The sequence below is a fragment of the Saccopteryx bilineata genome, chromosome 3 (assembly GCF_036850765.1).
Source record: "Saccopteryx bilineata isolate mSacBil1 chromosome 3, mSacBil1_pri_phased_curated, whole genome shotgun sequence".
Lineage (NCBI taxonomy): Eukaryota > Metazoa > Chordata > Mammalia > Chiroptera > Emballonuridae > Saccopteryx > Saccopteryx bilineata.
Window position 1 is genome coordinate 280,883,616 of NC_089492.1, and position 13,162 is coordinate 280,896,777.

At 50.3% G+C, this 13,162-nt stretch overlaps 1 protein-coding gene across 1 annotated transcript in view; it reads right to left on the reverse strand.

Moving 5' to 3' along the window:
- IGSF21 (immunoglobin superfamily member 21) overlaps nt 1-13,162 on the reverse strand; it is a 246,211-nt gene that overhangs the window by 139,277 nt on the left and 93,772 nt on the right. The gene's annotated exons all lie outside the window — the stretch shown is intronic.

Genomic DNA, 13,162 nt, shown 5'->3' on the forward strand with positions numbered 1-13,162 from the left:
GGGTCGCCTAAAGCCATCGGAAAATACATAATGCATATCAGGTATTTACATTCCAAATCATAACTGTGGCAAAATTACAGTTATGAAGTAACCACCAAAATTATTTTTTGGTTTGGGGTCACCGCAACATGAGGAGCTGTATTGCGGGGTCACGGCATTAGAAAGGTTGAGAACCACTGCTGTAGTCTCTGTGATCCCTGTTGGAGCCTGAATGAAGCTCATCACCCTCTTCTTTCTTCTCCTTGTCGTCTCCCTTTCTAGGAATTTCCCTGGCTCCCAGGGATCCCTCCAATCTTAACCCTTATTCTCGAGATGAATTCTCCTGTGAAAGTAGGACCTGCTGGCTCCTGAAGAAAGTACCTCGATGCATTTGCATGAGATTTCCCAGAGAAACCATTCTGCGGTCAAACACTGCACCTCCAAGTCCCCTTTTGGACAGTCACGGTATGTGTAAGCCTGCTAAGCCCTGCAGGAAATGAACATGCTAAAAATGCATTTAATCCCGCGTTTCCAAAACTATTTGTCTGTGGGTCCCTCAGCCAGCAGCATTCTATGCAGCCAGAGTCCCGTGAAATCCTCATCAGGATATGGTGTCCTAGGTGCTCAGATACTCCTGGTAAAAAGGAACTAAGAGCCCCGGGGAGCTGCTCTTTGCTTCCTGGACCCCAAATCTCACGTGACACACACCCTGCTGCCCAAGGGGAGAGGCAGTTCCAACCCCGGGCCATGGGGTGGTGGGAGATGAGTATGGGCTCACTTTCTGGGAAGAACTCTCAAACCTCGGTAAGAACCAGATGCTACTTCTTGCCTAGCACCGTCTTCGGGGAATCCCTGGGACTCTTGCCCTGGAGCGATACCCTGGGCAACACTGCTACCTGCACACCAAGGCCAGCCTGGTGAGGGCTCTGACCCTCTCCCCTACCTCCCAGAAGCCCATCCAAGAGGGCTGAGTGCTTCCTCCAGCTTGGCGGGGGACCTCCTTCTTGGGCTGATCACCCAGGCTCATGTGACTGGCTTCCCACCGGCTGATGTCCAGCCATGAATTGATCTGATGGATCAATCGAGTCCAATCGCCTCAACGAGAAAACCATCCAGGATGGGCTCGGGGATTTCAATTGTGCAGGCAAGTTGAGCAGATAAAGCCCAGGGGCCTGACCCCTGCCTGGAGCTTAATGGTTACAACACTCCGGGATAAAGAAAAAACAAAAACAAGAATCGACCTTGGGAGGATCAGTGTGGAAGCGGAAGTCAGACTCAACCTCCACGATCCAGTGCTTCAGGTGCCAATGCCCAGGGTGAGGAAGGTAAGATGTGGGGCTCACCCTTGGGCAGCCTCTAACTCGGGCTGAGAGTCAGGTTCACTGGAGCCCCAGAACCACGTGGTCTTAGAGAGCGGTGACCAGAGCCAGTTGGAAGGACCTACCTTCTGCCTCCTTTTTTTCTCATTCATTCAGCCACAAAGCCTCAGGTCTGGAGGAAAGATCTTTAGCTGGGGCAGGGAGGGAGAAGGCAGGAGGGAAGGCCATGTTCTGACAGATGCACTGGGTGAGGATCGCATTAGTGCTAGTCAATACATGGATCACAAGTGAGAAATCACCTTCCCAGAACACACACACACATACACACACACACACAGGGAGAGAGAGAGAGAGGGGGAGAGAGAGAGAGAGAGAGAGAGAGAGATAGATATGACAGCGAGAGTTCATGGCCAAAGATCTTTTTGCAAAAAGAAAGCACAGGAACTTCCAGACCCTGGTTCACAAAATGCCATCATCTTCCTAATACCCTGATTGCTTCTTTCTCAGAAAAGTCCCTCCCTCGCTCTCCTTGTGTCTCTCACACACATGCCTCCAGGAAATTTGAAGTCAGTTATCTAGTTCAAGTTTCTCGCTCAAACCACTCAGTAGTGACCTGGGCAAATGACGAATCCTCCATGGGACTCAGTCTCCCCACGCATGATGTGTCCGTAGGAACCACAGGGTCCAATGGGGTGAAGCACGTTCTCAGGTTGTGCTCCCCATGAGCCCTGCCTACACAGGCGGGCGCCCCTGAGCAGGGTGAGGTGGTGCCACGCTTCCCAGCCCCCCAGGTCTCTACCTCCTCCTACTTTCCACTGTCTAGTGGAGGAAGGACAGTCTGGAATCGAGGTGAGATGAGTGGGGTCTGGGGTCTGGTGAGAGAGTAGAAGATCCAAACACAACCCGCTCAGACAGACATCCCATCTGGACTGGGATTGGAGCCAGGAGACCCAGGTGGAATCCCCTCCCAAAGCAGAAGACAGAATGCCAAAGACAGGAGATCTGAGATGCCCCCCTGCAGCCAGGACCCCTGCATCAAGCCTCCAGGACGGCGAGGAAGGGCCGCTGATCAGACAGGGGTGGGGAGTGACGGGTCCATCTACCAGCCAGAAAGCACAAGAGACACGAGTTCTGGTCTCAGCTATGTTACCAACCAGCTAGGGGACCCCGGGCATATCATCCCTTTCTCTGGGTCTCTGTTTCCTCATCTGTAACATGAGAGATGGACTGGATTTTTCGGGCCTTCCTGCTCCCATCAATCCCGTGTCCGAGGTTGACGGAGATGGAATCTTGCCACTTTCCTTTACTGTAGGACGCAACACCAATCCTCCAAGAAGTGAGCCGGCCAATTAATCAGCCACCCGCTTAAATACGAGCCCTGTCTTTCTCAGCGTTGGATCTGCCGCCAATCAGTTTCCGTGCGTAACCCGCCCACCCCCGCGGCACGGTATCGAGAAGCAGGAGCAGGAGTGGCACGGATTCATCTTAACTAAGTAGTTCATTATCCCGGAAGCTGCCATCGCTCTCCCCTCTATCTCTGACAGCATTTATCCCACTCCCGTTAAGACACATTTAGCAAAATCACCGGCAATATTTCGGAAGCAGGCACCCTCCCAATAAGGTGATGACAAATGTCTCCTCTGTCCGGAAACGCGATTTGCCATATCCCAGCATTGCCCCCCGCCCCTGTCCCAGCTCACAGGGAGGCTTCTAGAGGTTCAGCTCATGTCTCACCCAATGGGGTGGACAGGAGTCGGTGAGGGTTTCCAGGGGAGGGGTACAGTGAAGAGAGACATAAAATATATTATATTAAGGTGACCAGATGTCTCAGTCTGCCCAGGACCAGGGGATTTCCTGGGACAAGGGCGGCACACTAATACAAGTTGATCCCCCTAGTTATAATTCCACCATGGCCCACGGATGGCCCTGGGTTACTCATGTAAACCTCTTCACCTATTTCAATAATAAGGGTCACCATGCCTCCCTTGACCAACCCCAAGGACTGAGAGTGCATGCTGACCTCTCCCTGGTACCCGGGCATTCAGTGGGTAGTCAGTAGATGATGGTGGTAATTATGGAAGTGACCTGCGAGCTCAGGATGTGTCTTGGGCTTCCTGTATCTATTCATCCTGTGTCTACTCATCCTCTGCCAGCGGCCAGAGTGATTTCTCTAAAGCGCACACCCCTGGCCTTCTGAGGCCTCCAGGGCCCCCCAGGGCTCCATAGAAAAAGCCACACGTCCTCCCGGGGTGGCCTGGCCTTGCCCAGCCCTCTGACTGTCCCGGCCCCTCTTGGCTCTCATGCCCTTTGACTGTCCCGGCCCCTCTTGGCCCCTCTTGGCTCTCCCTATCCGAGTCCTGCTGCCTTCTCCCCTTCCTCCCAGCCAGCTTCTCTCTCGACCCTGGGCCCTAGCACAAGCTGTCCCTTCTGCCCCAAGTCCTCCCTATTTGCTTGGGTCACCCTTGCTTATATTTCAAGGATTAATGAAAATCTCACTTTCTCAAAAATATGCTCCCTGAGGCCCTAGGCTATCAAAGTCCCAAACACCCCTCCCATCCTACCACGTAGGACACTGTGAGTCACCTGTCATGATGCCTACAGTGCACCTTCACCACTGCAGGAGGCCACGGACTATCTCTAGTTGCCATGGTACCCATGTAACTGGAACAGTGCCTGAATCAGAGTACATGTGGAAGGTGGGAGCAAATGAATCCTGCTCATCCCCTAGACTATTCCATCATTAGAGTGGGTGGTGTTCCCCAAAGGGCTCTCTCCTTCCTGTTAGCCTTGTCTTAGGCAGCTCCAGGGCCTCCCTTGACCTCAAGGGCCTTCTGATCCTCCTCTCTGACCACATCTGCTTGGACTAGTACTGGCGACACCTTGCAGTATCCAGTGTCCTCTCATGGGGTCCGGGCAGGAGAACACCATCCCACAGAGGCAATCAGTACTGGGTGTTGAGTGGCCACGCCATCAGGGATGGTAGAATACAGGACAATAGTGAGTTGGCAGACATCACGCTGGCTACAGCAAAGACCAAAGGCAGCAGAAGCCATGAATAGGAGCAGCAGAATCCAAGGGCAGCACCCGCTGAACCACTGTAAGGCAGCGCCCTGGAGCAGGAAACAGTGGGCATCCACCAGGCTTGGCAAGGAGATCCACTGATTCTGAAACTAGTCCGCCTCCACTGGTCTGCCGGAACCCCCTAGCCCTGGATTTCAAATGGAGAAACTGGAAACAGGAGTGTGTGGAGAGAGCAGATGCCCAGAAGTACTCAAGAAATCTTGCTTGGGGTGTAGTGGGATCAGACAGACACCAGATTAGACCAGCAGGACGCAACACCTCCACAAGGGGGCAGCAGAATGAATGATGGTGGAGGCCATTTGCAAGTTCAAAGCCATCAGTGGATGCTAGAAAGGCCAGAAAGATGTGTTTGAGAACTTTTCCAGGACCTGGAGAGACTTGAGGCTAGATCAGTGAATTTGTTCTGTCACATCCCTGACGTGCCGTCCTCTGAACCCAGCTTTGGACAGTGACTTTGGCCCAGAAGTGCCTGTCTTATGTCACTCAAGTCATCACTTACTTATACCAAGAAACTGGAGAAGAATCAAAAGCCATGGACCACTAGCTTTCTATGAGAGGGCAGGGGCTGTGTCCACTATCAGAGTAGGAGCTCTGAGGACAGGGACCTCTGTGTCTGGAACTGCAGAGATGGTGCAGGAAACTCAAGGTCCCTCCCCCTGGGGCGTGGACCACTCCAAGGCTTGACCTGGGACAGACAGACAGTCAGGTGGTGACAGCAGCTCCATCAGCTCGATCTGAGGCCCTGGCGGGGTGAACCCTGAAATCAGGGTCACATAAATTCTCATGCCACCCTTTGCCTCTGTGGGTCTAGGATTTATCACCACGTGATAACAGGAGCTCCAGGCACCACCACTTAGGAAGAAAAAAGGTCACCCCACTTCATGAAGAAAAATACCATAGCGTGGCACTGACAACTGCCTCCCTGGGCTCCCCGTCCTGCATAATTACTATGGTAATAAATATCGCTACAACAAACCAATCACTGGACCCATATCTCAGGGTCTGTGAAGTGCACCCTTCCATGCTAGGCTAACAGGTGCTCCAGCCATCACCTCCTTGTTCATAGAAATGGGGGTGAGAGGTGGGGCAGAGGGTGGAGGGGGGCTTTTAAAAGAAGAAAGCCTCTGAGCAGAGAGGGGAAGCTAGCCGCTCTTCTGTGTCTAAGATGATCCATTCAAGTAGATCTCAAAACTGTCCCCTCCTCACACCAGTCCTGCTTTGGTTTGGGTCCTCACGATCCTCCCCAGGACCCTGCTCGCTGGTCCCCAGCCTCCAGCCTTGTCCCTCCAATGCACCCATCACACGGACTCTCGATGAATGATATTTCTCAAACGTAAATACGATGATGCCCCCTCTCTGGTTAATGCCATTCAATTTTCCCAGCCCATTACCTTCCAGTTCAGGATGAAGTTAAGACTCAGTCATGGCCAAACCGGTACTCCAATGATCTTACCTCTCTTGATCTCTCCAACTCAGTCAGTCTCACTCTGTGTTTGTGTCACCGTGAAGCCCACCCACCAGCCCTTCCACAACTCAGCTTCTCGGTTTTGCCTGTGCCGTTTCCTCCTCCCGAAACGCCTTTCTCCTCTGAGTTCACCTGGGGAAATTTTCACACGTCCTTCTGGGTTCCAAGCAACAGTCACCCTGCCCTTGATTTATGCAAGTCTGATACTCCCTCTTCAGAGCTCAGAGCCCCTCGTCAAACATCTCAGTCACAGCCTGTCACGTGCATTGTGATGTAACATACGGTTCTTTCTGTGTGTCTCTGCCATCAGACTGGGAGCGTCTTAAGATGGGGGACCTAGTGTGGATCTCCAGTTCCCTGTATCAGGTTTGACGCGTGATAGGTGCTCAGCCAGTGTGCTGTATGAATAAACTAATGGATGGACCAACACGGGAACACTGCACATGGGGGCTTAGTGAGCTGTGTAGCCCCAAACTAGTGTGGATCACACCGCAACCCCGTGTACTGACGTCACTCTTGGATCGAAATCTTCCTTTGTCTTCCCACTGCCTTTGGGACAAAGTCCCAACCCTTCCCTCCCATACTCGTGGCCTGCTCCTCCTCAGCTCATCTCTTGTCTCTCTGCCTTTTGCATGCTGAGCCATCCTGAGCTCCCCAAATATGCCTGGCTTTGTCTGGCTGCTGCATCAATGCACCTGCCATCCTCCTGCCTAGAACACCTACCATCACTTAACCCCTATTGCTTTGATAAGTCCTTCAGGTCTGAGCTTAGACATCATTTATGTTAGAGGCCTCTGCTAACACCTACTCCATACCCAGCACCCCCCACCCTGGATTATATGTCCCTCTCATAGCATCGACCATTGCCTCGACACACTGCATGGTGACACCCTTGTTTGCCACCACCACGGACTGTGAACTCCTAGGGGGTCAAAAGCATGTCTCGGTAACTGCATTCTTAGTGCTTACCATGCTGGGGCCACGCTGTTGGCACTGAAGGCATGTTGAATGAATGAATGAATGAATCCATGAACACACAAATAAATTCCACAGATATCTTCAGCTGGCCTAACGTTGGTCATAACATCCAATTCTGTCAGGGCTGAGCGTTTTTGTCTTACTGGGTGATGAATTGCCCGCCCTAAATTTGTGCCATGAGAGACTATGTAGAGGGGTTGGCCCTACCTTCATCCTGGTTCTCATCCCACACCCACCAGCAGAAGGTCAGCTCTGCTCTGGGCCAACAGGGACCTCAAATATTTTGCAGGCTTTGCAGGGAGACGTGCCTGCCATGTTCGGGTGTCCATTTCCTGCCCCGGTCTCCCAGGCTCTTCAGAAATATACGCCCTCTGTGATCTCCAGCCCGATAATCAAATTCCTCGCAGTCGGCAGCAATAGATGCTCAAAAGCCTTGTAGTATTAATGTATTATTCATGACATATGTATTATTTATCATTAGTTTGTTTATTATTAATTTGTGTTTCATTATTGATAATGATGTGGTTGTACTATGAATAAGAAGGCTTGAGAAGGCAGTTTTATGGTCCTTTGTGAGCATTTGATGCTCCCCCAATTTCTTTCACCCCATTTTATGGATGGGAGACACTGAGGCCACAGAAGGGACTTGTTCAGTCAGCGCCCTTGTCTCTGAGATGTCTGCGTGGGAAGGTGATGGGACTGGGGACAAGCTTCATTAGGCGGCATGTCCTGGGTTGACAACCGGGTAAAGGGCATGGATTCTTGCAGGAGACCGAGGCTGGACCTACCAATCACGTCTCCATCTGGACCCTCATGTTCTCTTGGTTGTCCCTGCTCAGTGTTGTGTGTGCTCGCCAAAATCCATTTCCTTTTCCACCCAGGTACTCAGTCCCTGACTACATTTCCCAGCCTCCCTTGCAGTTTAGCCGGGCCATGTGACTAAATCCTGGTGGTGGGGGGGAATACAGACTTTCAGACCTGTCCACTAGAAACCTTCTGTGCCATTGTCCACACCCCCTCTCTCCACTTGCTGCCTCGATGGAGAGGGCTCTGAGGATCTGAAAGAGGGCAGAGCCACAAGATGGCAAGAACCTGGGTACTTGAATGACAGCATGAAGTGACGTCCTCCCGTGGTTTATGACGGACAGTGATATGAATGAGAAGTAAAATATCATTGTGTTAAGCCACTGAAGTTTTGGCATACTTTGTAACAGCAGTTTTTCTACTAATATATTACACATAGTAGGCACACACCCGGGCCTCAGTGGGGAAGACAAATGAAAAGATGAATAAATAGGCAACAAAATAAACCAATGGGTCGGCTACCCTGTCATTGAGTTGGATTCCCAAACCATGGTTTCCCATCACAGAATACTGTAGGGAAGCAGCCTTCATGGTCTTGAATTAGAAGCCTTTGGTTATACGAATGGGTAAACTGAGGCCCAGAGAATGGAAGAGCCTTGACCAAGGTCACAAAGACAATTAATGAGCAATTTTAATACTAGAACCGGGGTGTTCTGAAGCAGAGTCCTGTGACCCTTCGGCCACACCACTGTCTCATCTCTGTCTTTCATCGGACAGCCTGTCACCTTCTGGAACTTTCTCTGTGTCCTTGAGGGTAGGTGAGGGGAATCACAACTTCTTTATCCCTGGGTCAATTCAGCATCCACAGAATAGCTGAACAGCCGGGAGGGAGGAAGGCTGAGAGGCCGGTATGACGCAGAATGCCTGTGAGATGTCTGGCCAGCCATGGTCTCTGCAGTGCCCTCGGGGGCAGGGTCAGCAGGGTGCAGTCAACCATGGGGAAGTCACAAGCAGTGGCAGGAAGAAAAAGAAAGAGCCCAGACCATGACGTCAAGGACCTGGGTACCTTGTTCTGCCCTGAATACAGAGGGCAAGTCTGGACCTCAGTCATCTTTCCTGAGAAAGGGGCTGATGGTCCTAATTTCTCAGGCTGATGGTGACACTGAGGTGAGAAGACAGAGCGGAAAGTAATCTGATAAGCAGAAAAGTGATTGGAAATGTTGTCCCTCATGTGTGGGGATATTGTCAGGGACCGCTGGTGCTGAGAGGCTGTGGTCTTGGGTCTGGGGACTAGACAGACCTGGGGACAGCTTCTGAGTCTACCACAGCTACCCCGGGGGAAGCTGTTCCACTGCTCTGAGCCTTAGTTTTGAACTCTGCCCAATGAGGATAACTGTCCCTACTTCTTAGGCCTGGGGCAGAATGGGGGAAATGGATGCAAGGAGATGGACAGAGCCAGGGGCCTAGTACAGTACCTGGCACATGGGGACAGTGCCAACCGAGAGCCCGGCCATCATCCCACTGCCTCAGCGCCCCTCTCCTCCATTCCCTCCAGCGAGACTGCTTTCAGGACTCTGCTAGAAAGTTGTGGGGACACATGGCCGACGATTTCCCGGCTGTCTCAGATGAGCCTCAGGAGCGCAGAAGCTGGTGAGCCTGTCGCGAGGCTGTCTCGTTTCCTCTCGGGGACTTTGAAAGCAGCCCCGCACCCTCCAAAGGGACTCAGGATCAGGGACGGACTCATGAGCAACAGGGAGGCTTCTGCGACTGGCAATAAAGTTTAAAATAGAGATGAGGAGTTATTAAGGAAAATTTTAAAAGAAGAATATCTATTGCTCGAGCAACACAGTCTGAGCATGGTTATAAACTGGTCTTCATCAGCACGGTGAGGTGACTTAATGGGAAAAAACGGCCATTTAAAAATAGGCCTCCATGAAATAATAATGCCTCATAAACACAGAAGTCCTTTAGCATGTAAGAATTAATTGCTGGGCTTAGGAGCTAAAGGCCCAATAAAGGAATCTTTAATTTTTTAAAATTTATTTTTTAGCCTTTTATTTTTTTTTTCCTGCCCAAAAGGCAACGCACATTAGACCAGATTTTCTCCTGGTGGCACCAAAAGGCCCTGGAAATTTGCAAAGGGAATCTGCTCAGTGACAATCCTGTCCCTTTCAGCCTCTGATGTTAAGAGGTGGTCTGAAGGAAGTGTGGCTTTGCCCTCTGGATCTGCATCCATTTTAAATAAACCCACGTGACAGAGCGTTCCCACCAGACGGATTGGGGACGGGCTCATTCTGCAGAACGGAAGCCCCTGAGTTCAGCCGTCAAACCCGGCCGCTCAGTGATCGGGGCAGCGACGTTGCCTGTCACGGGTCCAGCGAGATTCTGCATGTGCATGCCAGCAGCCGCTAGAAATGCCCACTAAAAGCAGAGTGGTTTCTCACCCAGGGATGATTTTTGCCACCCCCCGGCCTTGGGGGGGGGGAGGGGGACATTTGGCAATATCTACAGACATTTTTAGTGGTCAAAACTGGTGGTGGGGGATGCTAACTGACATCTCTTGGGTACAGACCAGGGTTGCTGCTAAACATCCTACAATGCATAGGACGGCCCTCCACAACCGAGAATCATCCAGCCCCCACATGTCAGTAGTGCCGAGGTCAAGAAACCCTGCAGTGAAGAGAGCAAAGCAAACCCTGGAAGGTAGGAGTGTGCACCCAGGAGAGTCCAGGCTCAGGAGACGGAGGGTCCCCAAACATCAGGACTAGCCATTTGAGGCTGGGAATGTAGATGACCGAAAAGTTCTCCGCAAACACTACCCCCGCTGTGCCTAACACCTGACTTCCATTCACGCTTCTTTGTCATCAGAATGGATCACCTCTCTGCATAAGAGCATCTTTCCTGCCTTCCGGGACCTGTGTTGCTTTTGTGATGGGAGAATCCTTAGGAGAAAGCTCCTTTATGGGTCATCCTTGGCAGAATGTATTTATTCTGCAAAGCGAAGGAGTCCCCCACTCACAAAGGAGTCTTCGGGGGGCTTCCCCTCACCCACCCCAGGGAGCGCTCAGAGCCTCCCTCCTTGCTAATCTCACTCTGCCTGCTTGGCAGGAGAAACAATCTGGTCTTCATATAAATACTTTATTAAACGCACACATCCTGCAAGATAAACATCAGCCTATTACAGTTGTTCAGTTATAGAGTGCCTGCTTGTCACCCGAAGGCTATTTGGACCTGATTTGCTCACCATCTAACTTCTCCCTGTTGGAGGCCAAGGTAGAGATTGTAGACATCTTATTGAGTGGAGGGGGTGAGGTGGGGAGCAAGTGGGCTGGGGTGGGGTGAGCAGGAGGCATTTAATTCCCTTCCTCCAGGGCCCAGGGCTTCCTGCTGCTTAGTGAAGACAGAGGGCCACAGGGCATCTTGGCAAAGGTTGCACAGACCCCATCAGGGGCCACCAGGGACAAAGAACTCTAGCATGGAGAGCGGACACTTCAACAATGGGATACTTCTAGTTCAACTTAGAAAAGCAAGGGTGTGCCTACAACCTGACGCAGGAATTGGGTAAGCCCTACCCCTTTCTAACAGGAAAGGGCTTGAGTCAGGCCCATGAAACCAGGATGGCATCTTGCCCTGCCATTTCCGAACTCTATGCCCTCAGACTATGAGGCTTCAGTCTTTTCATCTATTAAGTAGGAATCTTGATGCCTACCCCCCAGGGTTGGAGATAACAGATGTACAGTGCTAATACATCACTCAATATGTGGTTGACGTTACCCCTGTCGGAACAATTTTCCTTCTTCTTATAGGTATGATTTATAGCAAAATGCTTAGATCTCCAGTGAACAACTCGACGAATTTTTACATGTTGCATATCCATGGAACCACCACCCAGGTCAAAATATAGCACATGCCCAGCACCCCAGGGAAGTTCCTTGTGTGCTTCACCAGTCGCCGCCCCCCGGTCCCCAGGACAACCCCTGTGCTGGCTTTTCCATCATGGATTAGCTTTGCTTCTTCTTGACCCTCATATAAATAGAATCGCGCAAGATGTGCCCTTTGGTGTCGGGCTGCTTTTTCTCAACATGACGTTTTGACATTCAGCCGTGGGCTGCATTTATCAGTAGTTTGTGCTGTTCAAAAAAAAAAAAAAAATGTTTCCTGGGTAGTATTCCATTATAAGAAATACCACAATTCATTTATCCATTCTACCATTAAGGGACATTTAAGTGGTTTCTAGTTTGGAGATATTATACATAAAGCCCATTGCTGTCGTAAAAGTATTACTCCTAGACCCAAGGGACAACTAGCTTTCTTCAAGGGCAGAACTGATCTCTGTACTGAGCCAGCTCTGGGCAAGGAGGTCTTCTGCTGGGTTTTGAAAAAAGTGAGTTGCCTTCAGTATGCCCACCCAGCCCTAGGGGACCCTTGCCCTTCTTCCCAGGGGCACTCAGGGCATCCCTTAGCAATACTGCCCACCTATGTGCCTTTGATATGAATCCTCTTCCTCCATCTCTCTCCTAGGGGCATGTCAAAGCCAATCCCTGACACCCACCTCCAAAATAAATGACATTTGAACCTGCTTTGCTTTTTTGCCAAGTATATATATGCTTCTGTATCTGGTCTTCCCACAAGCCTGTGGGGAAGTCAATATCCCTATTTTTCAGGTAGAAAAACTGAAGCACATTGATTCACTCACTTGTTCACTTACTGAACAAATATTTACGAAACGCCTGCTAGTTGCTGGGCTAGGCACCTGAAAAGAGCTATGAATTGGTCTGATGGGAGATGCGTAAACACAGAATCACACCCCTGCCAGATTCTTCCGGCTTTGCAGCCGTTAGCACTGAGCGCTCTTGTATATATTTTACCAATCAGCCGCCTGCTTTCTGCATCATTAGTTTCAGCTCCCCAGTGAGACAAAATTTTCTGTTGTTGTTGTTGTTTTTTTTTAAAATTTTAAATCCTTCCATAATACATAACGCTCTTAGGAATACAGAAGTGCTTAATAAATGCTTCAAAAGAATGCAGTGGAGACTAGTATTATCATCTTTATAACTTCTTATTTTCAAGTTCCATGTTAGAGACTTGCACATACCCAAATAGCATTCCCGCAGGTAGAGCTAAACCATATATCACATTGTGTAGGTGAAAGAGATTCAAGGTCCAAGAAAGGCTTCCACATGCCCTTGCTAGCTTTGAAGAAGAAATACAAGCAGCTTATAGGAGCAGAGAGCAACCTAGTCAACAGCCAGCAATCAAACATGGACCTCAGTCCTACACCCACAAGGAACTGAACTTTGCAACAACCCAAATGAGTTTAGAAATGGATTCTCCCCCAGAGCCTCTAGATAAGAGCCCAGTCATCCAACACCTTGGTTTTGACCTTGTGAGAACCAGACCAGAGAACTAAGCCTAGCCAACTCAGACTTTAGAACTTAAAAACTATAAAATTAGAAACACGAGTGGTGTTTTTTTAAAGCTCCTAAGTTTATTGTAATTTGTCATGTAGCAATAGTGAACAAATACAAGATGTTTA